This window comes from Phacochoerus africanus, chromosome 3 (assembly GCF_016906955.1).
Source record: "Phacochoerus africanus isolate WHEZ1 chromosome 3, ROS_Pafr_v1, whole genome shotgun sequence".
NCBI lineage: Eukaryota > Metazoa > Chordata > Mammalia > Artiodactyla > Suidae > Phacochoerus > Phacochoerus africanus.
The window spans coordinates 186693518-186711368 of NC_062546.1; the positions used below are offsets into that span (position 1 = coordinate 186693518).

The 17851-nt window shown below is 45.2% G+C and overlaps 1 protein-coding gene across 2 annotated transcripts in view; it reads right to left on the bottom strand.

Annotated features, from left to right (window-relative positions):
* NHEJ1 (non-homologous end joining factor 1) overlaps positions 1 to 17851 on the bottom strand; it is an 86552-nt gene that overhangs the window by 53400 nt on the left and 15301 nt on the right. The window lies entirely within an intron of this gene.

Below are 17851 nucleotides of genomic sequence, written 5' to 3' on the forward strand. Positions count from 1 at the left end.
TGGAAACAATTTGGTGGCCTCCTAACAGAAGACGAAGATAATGCCGCCCAAACACATGATCGATCTGTATAAGAAGGACCTCATATCTGGATGACAATGACAGACTAGTAAATGAACTGTATGAAAAACCTCCCTCCTTTTCTTTCTTTACCTCATTAAGTCCCCTAGAGCCACAGTTTAAGGCTTAGAATCAATACCCTAAGGGAAAATCACCATGATCTTTAACTTTATCTCTCGGCCTCACCATTTAACCTTAGAATCGCAGAGCCTTAACACTGGGAAAGAAACCTTTAATCCTCTAGTCCTGCCCGCCTTCCAAGTGAATGTCAGAGCTCTTTGGCAAGACTAGGCAATTGAGATCAGGTTATTTCTCGGTGCTTGAAATTTCCTTAAGGATTCATTTTTATATTCATCCTCTCCTGAACAGGTTTAGGGTAGGGCCTCTATGTCCAAAAGGGAATAGCTCAAACTCACTAGGTCTTAAGGTCTAGAGCAATGCTGTTCAGTGTTGACAGCGAACTGGTGCTGGTCCTGGTCCTGGTCGAGAGACTCCTTGCTACCAGCCCATGATAAATACAGATGAGTGTAAGCATTTGAAAACTTTGATAGTGACCTGACACTGCCATGACATCCGAACACCTCTTCAGAGAACTCATCTCAATGAACAGTGTACAAAACTGTTTGAGTATTGTTGAATTTGTCACATGTGGCATGTGGTGCATATGAGTTATGCACGGTAAGACCATGTGTCAGATCACTTTGAAAAGCACTGTTCTAGAAGGTTCCATGGGAAGAGGACAGGAGAGGTCTGGGGAGGAGGACTAGCCCTCCTCTTTCCCCTCCTTCTAGGTACAATAGAGAGTGAACCTGCTGCTGAGGATGAGGAACAGGAAGCTGCTCCCACTAAGCCACTGGCCGCGTGGGGTGAAGAGGAGGGCAGGAGTTGGCGGCCAGGTTATCAGGCAATAACAAACTCAGCATCCAAGCACGCGACTTCCAGCAATGCAAGGAGTTTCCTTTGTTTTGGGAAAACAAGAGCTGCAAGAAGCCTCTCCTTGACACGTTCTTGCCTGGCTTCGGGAGGAGCCCAACCACCCCTGACACACAAACAGGACAGTCCTGACCAATGAGAAACAAGCCAGTACCCTGACCACAACCCCTGTTTGCTTTTCCTTTTCCACCACTTCCTCAGTTGGAGGGCCACTGTGGGGCCATAGGGAGCTGCCAGCCTCGGTCACCACTCAAGAACTTCACCCCCAATGACCCAGTACCTACTCCATACAACTCTTCGGAAACCCTTTCTGCAGCCTACTTTCTCTCCCCCATACGGTGCTCTTGGTCTGAGATCAAGGGCTTCTGGCCCCTTCCCTAGAGTTGTAGTTTGTAAAGCTAAGCCTCAGAGCACCACTCTGGCAAAGGCTATGGTATACTCTAGGAAACTATGCTATTTTAACTCTAAAACCAAGAAGATTGGCACCTATCCAAGTGCTCAAGAAGAACAATATTTGAGGTTGCAACATAATATTCTCAACAACTATTTTTATGTTATCTGAACAGTCACTTGATTATATTAGATTCTCAGCTTCAAGAAGCCAGTTATCATTAAGACTAACATATGGAGTTCCACTGTGGCTCAGTGGGTTAAAAACCCAGCTAGGGCTCCTCAGGATGCAGGTTCGATCCCTGACCTCGCTCAGTGGGTTAAGGATCCAGCATGAACACAAGCTGCAGTGTAGGTTGCAGAGGCGGCTCGGATCTGGCGCTGCTGGGGCTGTGGTGTAAGCAGGCAACTGCAGTTTCAATTCAACCCCTAGCTCAGGAATTTCCATGTGCTGCAGGTGCTGGCCTTACAAAGAGGGGGAAAAAATAAAAACGACTAACATATACAAAACAATGCACCTCTTTGTGATGCAGAATGTTGCGAAAACTAAACTTCTTGTAGCTAGCTAGGTAGCTGAGGACCATAGATCAAAAAAAAAAAAACAAAAAACAAAAAAACTGACACCACGTGGGAGCCTAACTCTTGAAGTATAAACAGAGGAAGAGTGTCAACCTCTCAGACTCACAAGAGAGAGCCTTCTAAGACCAAGGGCTTCGGGACATTTTCTCCAAGAGCTCTGAGAAATATGGTTGGCAAGACCTGCTTATGACCTACTATGATAAATCAAGAGCCTTGGGGACCAGCAAACCTTCCTCCCTTTCTGATTAGTCAAGGGTATTTACTCTTTACCCTGATGGCTCAAGAGCCCAAGTTTCTATGAAGACTCATTTGTCCAGTAAGGGAAGGGGTGTGGGGACGGGACTCCCCCCACTCCAGGCCTCCTTCATGCCAAAGAAGGAGGAAACAGAATAAGCAAAATAAAATTCATAAAGCGAAGCAGTAATTATGGTGTGGTCAACAAGAGGCTGTCCTCAGGCCCATCATTATGTGGCTAAATTTAACGCCCTGTGCGGCCAGGGGAGCCGTGCGCCCCGGGCACCGTGTGTCCACACAGACGCCAGCTCCGCCACCTTCGCCCGCTCGACAGCCGCCAGGGCTGCCAGAAAGCAGGTCACATTTTTTTTTATAGTCTGTTTACCAAGATGCTGTTTTTACTGCGAGGTTTCTCTCATTTTATCTCTTTTTCCCTTTTCCCCAAACAGACTGGCCTGTATTTTCTGTCCTGGTTTTTTTTTTTTTTTTTCTTTCTCCCTCTCTCAGTACTATTTTCAGAACTCTAATTTTATATGGTATGTCCCTTTTTTTTTTTTTTTGGTAAATATTTGCCATGACTAAGCCAGGCACATCCAGTTTAAAAGGCTCCGTCCCACAAAACATCAGGTCTTTAATGATATGCATCTCATTAGCTTTCCCCATGAAAGGGGGTATAGAAAAAAAAAAAAAGCAACTTACAGACTCTCTCACTTTTTATATCTAGAGAGACCTATATTTATATATGAGGACAAGCTGGAAACTGACATTCTGAGCCTCGATACGAGGTTAGTACAATGGCCATTTGATTCAGGAGAGAGAGGCTATTGGTCTGTGTGTCAGTTGATTGCTAGTTGATCCAGGCGGTTCTGAGCAGCTCAGTACAGCCAGAATCAATCCTTGAATGCTAGATCAGGGGAACAAAACTCCAGAAGGTCCTCAGACACTAAATTTCCTAAAATGGGTGTGAGAGAACAAAAAGAGGCAAAGGGGCGCCCATATGTCCCTCCTTCCCTGATGGATGAAGTCAAAGAAAGACAAGCTATGGGTTAAGAGGCCACAGGGAGACCCCCACTCACCTAGAACTTCCACATCTCCCACTCACCATCCAAAGGGCTTCTCCAGCTGAGCAAAGCCCCAAAATCAACGGAAGGATTTCTTACTGTTCATGTTAGGTCCCATGAAAGGGGCTGCTGTATGGTTGAGACCACTTACTGCAGTGAACAAAAGGCAGAGCATCCAAAGAGCACTCTCCGAGGACTGATCTGTGATGCTTTTAAGCTCAGTCTCATGCTCCAAAAGGGAGTTAGAGGTGCCCTCAGGGTTCAGAGTTTTCAGTAAGTAAGGTTGGGGGAGGGAAATAGATACACAGACTGAGAGACCCTGCGTGGCGGCTGAAGCAGCATCTCACGGGGTGTCTATACTTTGCAGCCATTGCCAAAGTCCAGAGTGTCTAACTTGGTTTTCATTAGTTAATTTAGGGATAATCAGGCTCTAGAGGATTGACTAACTAACTAAAACCATAAGGGACCAATCTGGAAATTCAAGTGCCAATTTATTCGTTTACAAGGTGGGGGCTACACCATTCCAGTGACTGATATATCTTCTGCTGATTCTTCCTAAGAAGCTGAAATAAACACCAAGACTACTATTGTTAAACACAGAAAAAAAGGCAAAAACAGCAAATGGCTTTGGGGGATAGTTCATGCAGACTGGAGAAAAAGCTAGCCATTCATCCTCATTCATATATATATATATATGAATGCTATATATATATAGCATTGTTTCGGCACTGTGCTAGATAAATTAATCAATTGTTACTCCTTGGTTTTTCTTTTCCTGAATTCTATGTAACTCTGCTCATCTGTTAGTCCACTCCTCAGACCTCATAAGTTAACTATATAACAGTTTTCCTCAAATTGCTTCTAAGAACCTAAAGGTATGCAAGACCAAGAGCTGGAAGAAACGGATGTGGAGTAAGAACTGAGGCAGTACTTGGGCAGAGTTCTCCAGCCACGGACCACTTCCTTATCTCTTAATTAAAGAGGGACTCCATATTGCTCAGAAATGGGTCTGAGCCCTGCCTACTGCTCACAGAAATTTCCAAGTGTAGTTATGTAACATGCGGCAGGGCAATGGGATATGATGGAAGAATACTGGGCTGGACGTTCAGACCCCTGGGTCCTGTTGCCAAATTCTGGGTCCTGGTGCCAAAATCTACCACTGTTTTTCTACATAAAAGTTCTTTTATCTTTGTAGGCCCTAATTTCCTCATAAGTAAAACAGAGAGGATTGATACAGCCCTAGGTTGATAAAGTCCCTTCCAGCTCATAAAATTCTATAGCTCTAATCTGGATATCTGGTTCAAGACGTCTGAGATGCCATGATTTCCTTCTTAAGGTACTAACCTAGGCCCTTGATGAGACCTTTTTTTTTTTTGGATTTCTGCTTTTCAGGGCTGCACCTACAGCATATGGAAGTTCCCAGGCTAGGGGTCGAATCAGAGCTGCAGCTGGCAGCCTACACCACAGCCACAACTACACGGGATCCGAGCCACATCTACGACCTACACCATAGCTCATGACAATGCCGGATCATTAAGCCACTGAGCAAGGCCAGGGATCTAACCCACATCCTCGTGGATACTAGTCGGGTTCGTAACCCACTGAGCCACAACAGGAACTCCTGACCCTTGATGAGATTTCTAACTTCCTCTCATAAGCAATATGTTTACATACAGTTGGGTGGGTTACTTCTACAGATAGCCAGTCTCATCCACTTTATAGTGATTCTTACTTATCTCAGTATCAGAAGTGACCTCAAATTGCGGGGCGGGGGGCGGGGGTGAGGGGGAATAGTCTACTTGAGGCTTGCATCTCCTTAGGTACCCACTAAATTCAGCAGTTTCACCCTGCTCCTCCCCCAGCTGCTGGGGGCTGCAGAAGACTAAGTGCTAAGATGATCATCAATTCTGCCTTCTTTACACCAAGCAGTCTTATCCTCTTGTCCCAAAGTTCCTCCTTATTTCTAGCCTCACTCACACCAAAGTGGAAGGAGTTCTCTGGAGTAAAAGAGCCTAAGAAGACAATGTACAGCATCAGAACTGCTCAGACTTCAACCATAAGAGGAACAGATGCCGGAGTTTCCCATTGTGGCTCAGTGGTTAACGAATCCGACCAGGAACCATGAGCTTGCGGGTTCGATCCCTGGCCTTGCTCAGTGGGTTAGGGATCCAGCGTTGCCGTGGGCTGTGGTGTAGGTAGCAGACGTGGCTTGGATCCCGTGTTGCTGCGGCTCTGGCGTAGGTCAGCAGCTAGCCTGGGAACCTCCATATGCTGCGGGAATGGCCCTAGAAATGGCAAAAAAAAAAAAAAAAAAAAAAGAGGAACAGATGCCAAAGAGCTTTTGAAGGATTCCCGCAAACCACCACACTTAGGGAGAGCCTCTCAGATTGTGTAACTAAATAAAACACCTAGATATGTCTTTCCTCCAGCAGCTAAACAAAACCCCTCTGGACTCTTGGCTCTAGATTCAACTCTTTCAGAAATACCTTTCCCAAACTAGCCTGGTCTGAACCCCAGATCCCATCCAAACGAAGCTATTTCTTCCTCCTATCAGATTACATATATTTTGTGTATTTAGAATATTCTTTGCATATGTATAAATTCCAGTGGTCTAATCTCTCTAAAAGGCCATCTTTCAAGGGCATAAGCCATGTTTTAACATCTCAGTATAACTCCATGATGTTTAATATTTTCGCTGGTGCTTAACAAGTACTGTCCACATAGAGTTTAAATTTCCAAATAACAAAACCCAAATAGACCAAAGATCTCCCACACAGAATGAAAAAAATGCTTCCTGAGACTCTGGGGCAATTTCCCCCTGAACAATCCCCTTATGGGAGATAATAAGGACGCCCACGAATCCTGCCGTCTTGTTCCCTAAACATCGCACAGCGAAGCTGCCAACCTACAGTCTCACTCTCACTTCTCAACGTGGCTCAGTAACCAAAAGAGATTCCACCCACAGGTGAAATAAGAGAACATTTTAGATATAAGGCTAAAGTTATAAAGTCAGTAGATCAGGCAAAGCTTGTTGTTTGATACTCTTGTCTTCTCTCTCCATTTCTAGAGACAACATTTACCAATGTGAGAAACTTCTCAAATGCCAAGACCTCTGAGCTATAAGCACTCATGATTGTGTACCTCCTACTACAGGACACTGCAGAAGGTTCAGAAGAGAAAACAAAAAGAGCAAGACACTTTTGCCCTGTAGGAGTTTATCACCTACCAGGGGCGATAAGTATAGACATTCTTCTACCCAAGGCCAAGGTGATAAGTGACACTGGAAGATACAAAGTGTTGTGGGAGTTCAGAAGGGGGAAGGAATAGAGCTTACACTTTGACTTCTGTCTCTTTCACTATTTCTGGAATAACAGAAATGTCATGGAACCATCTGATTCCCTTTTTAAGTAATGAGAATTAAGTGCCATTGGGAAAAGAAGATGGAGGAGTTCCCACTGTGGCTCAGCAGTTAAAGAAATGACTAGTATCCACAAGGACACAGGTTTGATCCCTAGCCTTGCTCAGTGGGTTAAGGATCTGCAGTGGTGTAGGTTGCAGATGTGGCTCGGATCCTGCGATGCTGTGGCAGTGGCTACAGTCCCGATTTGACCCCTAGCCTGGGAACCTCCATATGTTTCGGGTGCGGCCCGAAAACAAAAAAAAAAAAACAAAAAAAAAGAAAAGAAAAGAAAAAAAAAAAGATGGAAACAGGCAGAAATCAAGTCATCTATCTCCAAAATATGGCCTGTGTCTTCATGCCACCTGTAAATCCCAGAGGAAGGCCTATCCCCTCACTTCGCTCCACTCCATAGGTCCCTGCTTTCCCACTATCATTTGCCCTTCACCAGGATAAGTTTCTCCTTCTCTAGTGCCTTCTTTGTTTTCAAACATATATGTGTCTTCTCATCTTTAAAAGGGGGGTTTGGAGCTCCCGCTGTGGTGCAGTGGGTTAAGGACCCAGCATTGCTGCAGCTGGGGCTATAGGTTTGCAGCTGTGGCTCAGATTCAATCCCTGGCCCAGGAACTTCCATATGCCACAGGTGTGACAAAAAAGAAAAGAAAAGGGGGGGGGAGGGGGTTGCTGGTTGCTTAAGCCACTTCTAGCTCTCCAGCTAGTTCTCATTTCCTTTTCATTGTGAAACTTCCCCATGAGAGTTCTGCACTTATTGTCTCCATTGCTTTATCAAGGGACCCTTCTTTAGCCACCTACAATCTGCTGATATTGCCCGAGATCCTGAATTCCCTGAAGATCTTTCTGGCAATCAGTCAGTCTGGTCTCTCTCCAGCACATGGAGAGGTAGATCACCCTCCTTGGTGACGGGAAAAGCATGGGACTTGAATAAAGATGAATTCAGTGACCTGAAGCAAATTACTCAGCCCTTAAGCCCCTGATTCTTTATCTTTAAAATGAGGATAATATGGAGTTCCTGTCATGGTGCATCAGAAACAAATCCAACTAGGAACCATGAGGTTGCAGGTTTGATCCCTGGCCTCACTCAGCAGGTTATGGATCTGGCCTTGCTGTGAAAGTGGTGTAGTTTGCAGATGTGGCTTGGATCCCGAGTTGCTGTGGCTGTGGTGCAGGTTGGCAGATGTAGCTCCAATTAGACCCCTAGCCTGGGAACCTCCATATGCTGTGGGTGCAGCCCTAAAAAGCAGAAGAAAAAAAAAAATGAGGATGATATGCCAACTTTGGAGTTCCCACTGTGGCTCAGCAATAATGAACCTGACTAGTATCCATGAGGTTGCAGGTTTGATCCCTGGCCCTGTTCAGTGAGTTAAGGATCTGGCATTGCCGTGGCTGTGGCGCAGACCAGCTGCTGCAGCTCTGATTCAATCCCTGGACTGGGAACTTCCATATGCCATAGGTGTGGCCCTAAAAAGCAAAAAAAAAAAAAAACAAAAACAAAAAAAACCCAAAAGCAAAAACCAAAAAACAACCCCCCTGCTGCCAACCTCATAGGTTTGTTGTAAGGATTAAAAGTTACAACTTAGCTAAAGCACCTACTGCTATGTCTAGCACACACACATTTTACTTAAGGATCATTAGTTCCCCTTGCTTAGCTAATTTACTCCTCTCTTATCTCACTCACATTTCTTTCACTGGCTCCTACTACCTTCCAATTATGACTGTTGCCCAAATCTCAACCATTGAACGTTTGGTGCTTTTCTCTATGCTGTTTCCAGCAAAAGAGGCATCCTTTCACATGCCTTCAAATGTGGCTCCTTTGCAGAATATTCCCAAATCTATTTCTATAGGTCCTTTTTCCACCTCAGCTTCAACATTATTTTTTAAACTCTTTCCTGAACATCTCCACGATGTGTACGTCCTGTAATCAATTTAAATCCAACACATATTAAAAAAGATCTTCATCTCATGTTTTTAAATTACCTCTAATACATATAAGGCATCTTTTTTTTTTGTAATAAAAATAAGCTAAGGCATCATTAAGCGGTCATGCTGCAATGAATGGACTTTAATGAAACCCTTCCTCTACTAGGGAAAGAGGAGGGAGACGACTGTGTGAATCAAGGCAAACTGTTGCAGAGGCATGTAAGGCATATAGGTTGGGCCTCAAAGGACTAGATATGTGCCAGAAATAAAGCATCAATTATCACTGCCTCACACTGAATTCTGAGCTAAGTGGATTTCTCAGACCAGAGATTAAAAACCAAATGAGGACAGCAGAAATGGACAACAGTGTAAATCAACTATACCCCAATAAAATAAAATGAAAATGAAAATAAAAAATAAATGAGGAGTTCCCATCGTGACACAGCAGAAACAAATCCGACTAGGAACCATGAGGTTGTGGGTTTGATCCCTGGCCTCGCTCAGTGGGTTAAGGATCCTGCCTTGCTATGAGCTGGTGTGGCTGTGGCTGGCAGCTGTAGCTCTGACTCGACCCGTAGCCTGGGAACCTCCATGTGCTAAGGGTGCAGCCCTAAAAAGACAAAAAAAAAAAAATTAAATAAATAAATAAATAAATAAGAGACTAACAATGGATTTGGTGAGGCGAAACAGAAAAAAAAAATAGTTTTCATTTTAGAAGAGTTGGTAACTTCCTTTGAATGAAGTCAGATGCAGAGCCCCAGGAGCAGTGTCTGTTAGACTGTGCTGGCTGATCTGGGTCTAGATGTATCTAGACATGCATGATTTAGTTTTCTACAGGCCCCTCCAAATCTCTGTTGTCTTTCATCCAGCCTGCTACGCTGTTTTATGTTATCTACCCATCTCCTGGAGTCATCTGAGTTTGTAACACCTGATTTTTGAGTGTTTTAGGATAGGAGAATTTACAACGTGGTAAAGTCCTTTACTACAGGGATTCCCAGAAAGCCTACCTTTTGGAAAAGAATTTAATTTTCACTCATTTGTATTTTCTGTATTGGTTGCCTTTTAGTTTTCCCCCAGATTTTTGTTTTCTTGCTCCCTCAGATTTTTAATAACTTGTCTTTTGAAAGCATAAGCTCTTACAAAACTTTGTAAAAGGAAAATAAAGAAAGAGGCATTTTTATACATTCTTGGGCCAAAAAGAAAAGAAGTGGTCATGACCCCTGGTAGCAGGGCTCGATGGTGACTACAAGAATCCCAGGGAGAAAACCCCAAAGAGAAGGCAAAATGCAGAAGAAATATGGTTGAGAAACATGTGCAGCCATCCCTTCCTCCCTAGAGGTTTTCACGCCAGACCTCAAATACTGGTGGACTTGTGTTTTAAATAAGGAAAACCATTCCTTTATATGCCCAAGATTAGATTTAATTGAGCCCCACCCATGATTTTTCCAGTCTGTCAATGGCACCACTATTCTTCAGATCACATAGGCACAGCACTGACAGCCTAATCTTCCTAAAAGATCACTTTCATATGTCACTTCTCCAGTCAAAACTTCCAACGGTTTCCCACTATCTCTAAGAGTAATTAACTGCCAGAAGGAAGTGCCCCATCTCCTTCCTAGGACACGTGCCCCTGTTTGAAAATCACTGCATGTCATGATAGATGTTAATAACGAGACTGAAACGGGCAAATAAATGAATTACAGGCAGAAGTACGCTAAAAAACACTGACCTTCAGAACAAAGCACCAATCTTCCCAGCCGGCATTTAAGCTCCACACCCCCAACCAACCTCGCCTCAAGTTATTATCTTGCTAACTTTATTTTCTACTAATCCCCACTCACTCTTACTCTTATTTTGTATCCTTTGCCCATGTGCTTCCCATCTAAAGTGCCTTCCACAGAGTTCCCTAGCCATATCTGAAAAAAAAAATTAAAGTCCAGCTCACGTCCTGCCTTTTACAGGAAGCTCTTTCCAATCACTCCACTACTGTGGCCCCTAATACCAGGCATTAAGCACAGTGAGCTCTTTGATGGCAACATGACCACTGATGCTTGGAGAACCTGGCATGTGCACAGGCACAGTACTGCACACGGGAAGGATGAACCAGCTGCAAGCTTCTATAGTTCAGAGACCTGCACACACAATGGTAGGGAGGATGTTCTCATGCATCTCGATGTATCCTTCTTTACGATGCCCAGGAAGGAGACTGAGAAAACATCCTCGGAAAGCTACATATTGAGCAGCAGATACATGGCAGAGAGGCAGCCCTTCTAACCTTGGAGGTGGAGCCCAGAGAGAGGAAAGACTGAGGAAGGAGGAAACTTAATAACTTGCTTTGGGCTCTATGACTAATGTTCTTTCCAGGATTTTTTTTCAGGTTCTTATTCCTGTAGAGTTAGAGATATTTAATTTCTTAACCAGCTCTTAAAAAAGAGGTTCCAGGATCTCTCACTAATAAAAGAGTCAAGGTTTATACTTCATCCCCAAATTGGGACTACCTCCCAGAAAACTAAGTGTCAAAGAAACAAGGCCATCTGACAGTGGTCCTCTCCTTAGGCTGCTCATCTGCTTACAGTAGGGCTGTCTCAGGCTACCGACAGGTGTTGGTCTCATAAAATAGTAAAAATAAGGAAGAGTAGGCAGATATGATTCCTTCATCCATCAACAAATACTTACAGAGGTGCCTACTACGTGTAGAGGTACTGCTCTAGGCACTTTGGATAAACTAGCACACAAAACACATATCCTTGTCCCTCAGTGAATTTACACATTGTAGCAGGGGGAAGACAGACCATAAATAAGCATAAGGAGTTCCTGTCGTGGCTCAGTGGTAACAAACCGACTAGCATCCATGAGGATGCGGGTTTGATCCCTGGCCTCACTCAGTGGGTCAAGGATCCGGCCTTGCCGTGAGCTGTGATGTAGGTCGCAGACATGGCTCAGATCCTGCGTTGCTGTGGCTGTGGTGTAGGTCAGCAGCTGTAGCTCTGATTCGACCCTTACCCTGGGAACCTCCATATACTACATCTATGGCCATAAAAAGACAAAAACAAACAAAAAACAATAAGCATAATAAGAGAAGTTAAATTTGACGGTAATATGGAAAATAAGTGCTATGGCAAAAAATTAAAAGGACATCGTGTTAAAGTGAAATGGGAGTTCCAGATGGAGAGGGGTGGTGATACAGCTTACAGTGACACATGACAGCATTGTCAATGTAAACCCACTGAGGTGACATTTGAACAAAGATGTGATTGTGGTCCATGTAGATATGCCCACACACTTTCTGACACACCTCCCCTTAGGAGGCGGAGCTGTGGACCCTCCCCCGGATTATGGCCTGTATTCTAATGAAGAGAATACAGGAAGAGGATGATGAGATGTCACTTCTGAGATCAAGTTATAAAAAGACTGCAGCTTCCACCTTGGTCTTGGTCTTGGTCTCGCAGTCTGCCTCTTGGATTACTGGCTCTGGTGGAAGCCAGGGCCATGTCATGTGAGTGGCCCTATGGAGAGGCCATGTGGCAATGAAGTGGAACCTTCTCCCAAGCCACAAAAACCATGCGAGATAATAAATGTTTGCTGTTTTAAGCCACTAAATTTGGGAACAATCTGTTATACAGCAACAGATAACTAATATAGACAGAAAGGAAGTGAGGGAATTGGCCTTACAAATATCTGAAGAAAGAGCACTCCAGGCGGAGGGAAGAGGCAGCATGAAGCCCTAAAGGTGGTGATGTTTAAAGTGTTAGAAAAAAAAGGTCAGTGTGGCCGCTGTGGAGTGGCAGAGGCGGGGAGATGAAATCAGAAAGGGAGTGAGCTCCAGGTCACCTAAGGTTTTATAGGCCATCATAAGGTCTTTGCATTTCACTCTGTAAATAAAATATGAAGGCAGCATTGGGCAGGAGAGTATCATGATGCGATTTGTGTTTTAATAAGATCACTTTGTTGATAACGGGCCCAGAAGGGAGCAGAAGGAATATTAATACAGAGGCTATTGCAAAAATGTGGAAAAGGGACAATGGTGGCTCAGACAAGAGTAGCAGGAGCAGAGGTGAAATGGCAGGTACACTCTGAAGGTAGAGCCCAGAGGCTGATGAACATGGGATGTGAAAAGAGAAAGGTCAAGGATGACTCCAAGGTTTTTGGCCCTAGCAAGCAAGGGGATGGAGTTTCTAGCAACCTGGGAGGCAGGGTCTTAGAAGAGCAAATTTGGGGGTAGGATTGGGAGTTCAGTTTTGGACATGTTCAATTTGAGATTCTATTAGACTCCCATGTAAAAATGCTGAGCAGGCAGTCGGGCATGGAGGGCAAGGTCTAGAATGAAAATTAAATTTGGGATTCCTCAATAAGGTGATATTTTAAAGCCACTGGACTAAATGAGATCACTAAAGGAAGAAAGATCGGAGCACAACTGAGTCCTAGGGCACCCCACCATTAACCAGTAAGGGAGAAGAACCAGCAAAAGATTCCGAGAAGGAATGACCTATGAGATAGAGAGAAACAGGAGAGTCTTGTGCTGCGGAAGCCATGTTAAGAAAGTATATTGAGGAGAAGGGATGGACAAGCATCATAAAGGAAAAACCTAAATGGGAAAGGATGAGCCAACACAATTGTTCTTTGCCTCCCTAGCCTTTCTTCTCATTTCCACATCCTCCCTGATGATAAATGCTATGGCAGAGATATGTACAGGGGGCTGTGGAGACAGCAGAATAGAGTGCCATGCCCAGAAGAAGGGAGAGACTGAGGAAGAGAAGCACTGTCATGAAAGATTCACAAAAGGGCTGATATCAGTGCAGACATGGGAAAGTTGAACAGGAGTTTGCCATGAGGGCAAGAGAGAGGAGACTACCAGTCAAACAGGTCAAGAGACATGTGGGCAGGAAGCTGTCAATACGTGAACATGACGAAAGTGGGGAGGGGGTGGTGCTTGGAGGAGAGACAGAGGATCAGGCTGAAGAGGTGGGCAGAACCAAATCATGAACCACCTTGGATGGCATGCGAGGAGTCTGCACTTTATGCTGTAGGCAGCTGGGAACCATTTAAGGACTTGAAGCAAGAGGGTGACATCATAGGCTTCGGTTTCAAAGAGATCACTCTGACATAACTGCAAGTTCAGTTGGAGGGAAATAAGTATTGACTGGGAGACAAGTTTGGAGGCTGTGACATGGTGAAACCAAAAACGGGGCCAAGGATGGCTGATAATCTAAGGCAACGGAAGCTGGAATCCAGAAGAAGAGCAGATTCACAGAAGGGTTAACAAGTGAGGCCCTTGAAGTCAGGACAAAGAGAAAAGGGGGTAACTCCCAAGTTTCTAGCTTAGAAAACTGAATGGATAGTGGTACGATTCCCCAAGATAAGGAATATACGAAGAGAAAGGGCTTTGTGGGAGTAGATGATTCATTTGGACATGTTTAGGATATTTCATGGGGGACATCCAGGTGGAAATGTCAAATATGCAGAAAGAAATATGGGCCTGAAATGTAGCGGAGCTCTAAAACTGGTACTCAGGGGGGGTGCTAGTAATGGCTAGAACTGGGGTCTGGATGAGATCGCCCAGGGAGAGCAAAGGACCCAGTCCTGGGTGACACGAACATTGGAGGGGCAGGTAAAGGATGGAGAGTCAGCCAAGGAAACCAGCAAGAAGCGGTCTGTGAACTTAACAGGACAGCAGTTTTGAGGACTTTAAAAGGACTCCTCTTCTGCCCCAGGTGTCTTTGGTATACTCTCTAGATTCATGAGAGCTGCAGTGAATATCTTCACTCTGTTCTAGAATTGGGCTGCAACCAGACAGGGGAGGAAGGACAGACTAACTACAACGAGACAGGACACAAAGGCCACAGCTCCATTTACAATGCTGAGTCATATCAATGTTAACTAGAGTCATAGAATTAGAACTATATAACAGAAATTGGTTAAGGTGTTACATGGAACAGATGATTTAAGCCTTATGAGGCATTTAGAACGCAGTAACGGGGGACAAGGCTATGATGAACACTCTCCTCTGAAGACAGAGAAGGAGAGAACTGCAATGTCTCTATCTCTGTTAAGGCCTCCCTCCCCGAGAAAGCCAGCTTCACGCAACTGCCCAGGCTTTGGTGTCAAGGGCTGATTCCCAGCCAGGGGTTGCCAGCTGCAGAGGGCGGGGCTCTATTTTGGGCTGCCTGCCGTCCCTGAGCCTGGCCGCGTCTGGTTTGAGGAGCATGCAGCCCCAGTGACTCACACACCCATGCAAACCGCCTGTGGCTCGTGGCATGGCCTCGGAATGCCAGCCTTAGGCCAGCTCCCTCCTCACCCCATTACACTGGGATAAATAAATAAAGAGCACGCCAGCAGCCGCACGGCCTGATGGCAACCAGATGAAGAGAGGGAGGCATGGACAGGGCCAGGGGAAGGAACTCCCTCCAGCGGACCCTGCTGAGCATGGGCTGCGCCAGCGACTCATCCTAAACTTCCTCTTGAACACAGTTCCTACTGGCACGTAGCGACAGCCCCCAGTGCCTCGACTGGTCTTCATCCCTAAAGGTGCCTCTCAGCCCCCAGTCCCAGGCAGTACTCTCTGCGGGGATGTTGTCCTCTGCGAGAACAGAGCCAGCCCTGACTTGAACTGGCACTGCCACCATCAGTTGGCCCCCGTGGGCTCCCTGGAAATGAGAAATTAGGCTCTTAGGGAAGAGGAAAAACAAAAGGACTAAATATGGAGAAGGAACCTCTGTTCAATCTTTAAATATTTTTCCTGGCCTTCGTATCCTAGAAACCTCCCATCCTACCACCTCCTGTGCCCTATCTTGATGGCCTCTTGCCTACCAAGAGTCCCAGCGAGGACTAGGAAAAACAGACCCCATGCACTGACCGCATGGCCCTCTGACATCAGCCCTGGCCCCCAGGCACCTTCATCCCAGCTCTCTGTCCCTGGTTTGTTTATCTTCCTATGTTGCTTATTTTGATGGCACTTCCTTTCAGCTCCGTCTCGGGTGACCCTGTGACCCTTCTGTGTCCTGTTTGTAGGACCCCAGGCAAGCAGGGGAACTGAAAAGATGCAGTGGCCGTAAGAAACTCTGCAGTCTGGTAGGAAACCTTTCAGGTCTAGCAGCTCTGCAGGACAGTTGGAGGACAGCGCAGTGATCCCAGAGGTCATAAGAATTCTCCATCATCCTGGGCCTTGACTCTCCTCTAATTCGTGTGTACGACCAGTAAAAAGAAGCAAAACAAAGTAGGGATAACCCTAGATCATGAGGCAAGAAGTGCGAGATGTTCTAAACATACGGCTACCGCCACACGACCTTAGGCAGGTCCTTTAACCTCTCCAAGGCCCAATTTCTTCATCTGTAAGATGGAAAGCGACACCTATCTATCACTCAGATCCTTTCCAGATACAGTAAAATTCTGCAAGCCGATGTGGTTTGGATGTGATCCACCCAGAACCTGGAGGACCAGTGTTCTTGAAGTAGTCAGTTCCAAAACACCAGTCCCCTTCCTGGGCCAGCACCTGGATTCTATATGCTTTCTCATTCAGTTCTGCAGTGTTCCCCCCCACCCCGACAGCATGAAAGAAATGAGCCTCCAATTTTACAAATGAGAAAATAGAGGCTCTGAGAGAAGTGATTTATCCAAAGCCGCAAAATAAATCAGGAGAATAACTGAAGATCCCAAATATGGTCTAACAAGCAACATTGTATCCAAGGCCACTCGGCCACAATTTTCATAAAATCCCACTAGCATCGATTTATCAACATATTCGCCCACAAACTTATTGAGAACCTACTTCTAGGCACTCTGCTTAGTGCCGGGGATAAAGGAATGCATTCAATATGGTCCTTGCTCTCGGAGTCCACAGCTCAATGGAAAAAGACACAGTCTCACAGACATACAAAGAGCATCATTTCAAAGTTATAACTAGTGAAACAGAGGCATGAACCAAGGCACTATAGTAGCAGGAAAGAAGGATTATCTTTACAGGGACAGTCTGGAGAGGTCTCCCAAAGAAGCTGAAGCTGACACTTGAAAGATTAATAGAAGTTTACCAGGTAGATAAGACCAGGGCATTGGGCATTCTAGATAAAGGGACAGTGTGTGCAAAGGCACAGAGGCTAGAGAAAACTGCATTTTTGCATTTCAAAGACATTCTATATGGCTGAAGCATAAAATACGCAGAGAAGAGTGTGGAGAAAGCAAACTGGATAGGTATGCAGGCCCCAGATCAGGAAGGAACCTCCCTGCTGAGCTAAGAATAAGACTCACACGGTTTGGCTAAGGGACTGAGGCAGGGAAATATATCACCCCAGCCTATGATCACCTCCTTAATACCCAAACCTATAGACAGGGGAAGCTACCTCAGAGAAAAACAGCCTGGGAAATCTCTGTCACAAGTTTAGACTTAATGCTCTCTCTTTCCCCATGAAGACCTGAAACCTCTTCTGCTTCAGGACTTAGCAATACATGCTTTCCTTCTCGTCCAGAATTGCAACTGCTTCAGGAGAGGGACTGAGCGCTCAACTCACACGCTTTATTCTCACTGTTAAGACCTCAAGCAGGAGTTCCCGCTGTGGCGCAGCAGAAATGAATCCGACTAGGAACCATGAGGTTGCGGGTTCGATCCCTGGCCTTGCTCAGTGGGTTAAGGATCCAGCATTGCCATGAGCTGTGGCGTAGGCCGGCAGCTGTAGCTCCGATTCAACCCCTAGCCTGGGAACCTCCATATGCCACGAGTGCAGCCTTAAAAAAAAAAAAAAAAGAAGACCTCGAGCATCATGGGGCTATTGCTCAGTCAATGGACAGAGGCAGAACAGAAGGTTCCAAATCAAGAATACCTGCTTTTTGCCCAGCCCTGTGAAAAGCACTAATTTCAGGTTCAAAAGAAGTATGAGTCATAGTCCCTGTCCACAAAGAGCTGACAAATTAGCCTAGAAGACAAGACAGAAATATGAACAATCTATACATAACACAATATTACAACAGCATTATTTACTTACACAATAAAGTACCACCTTGGGTAACAGGTATAATTAGAAAAGAGTGAAATAATACTAGGGTACTAAGTGTACAACCAACGGGTTCCAAAAGAGTTAGGAAAAAAAAGATCAATATTGACTGGTATTATCAAAGGTCACTATTATTAATATTCCCCCTGCTTGGCATTTAATGGATGTTTCTTTTGGCCGGGCTCAGTCCTTAGAAGGGAAACCTAGGCAGGAGCTTCTGACAGGCCACAATTATCTACTCCCCATTCATTCCTTTGCCAGTCCCCTTGTATAAACACTG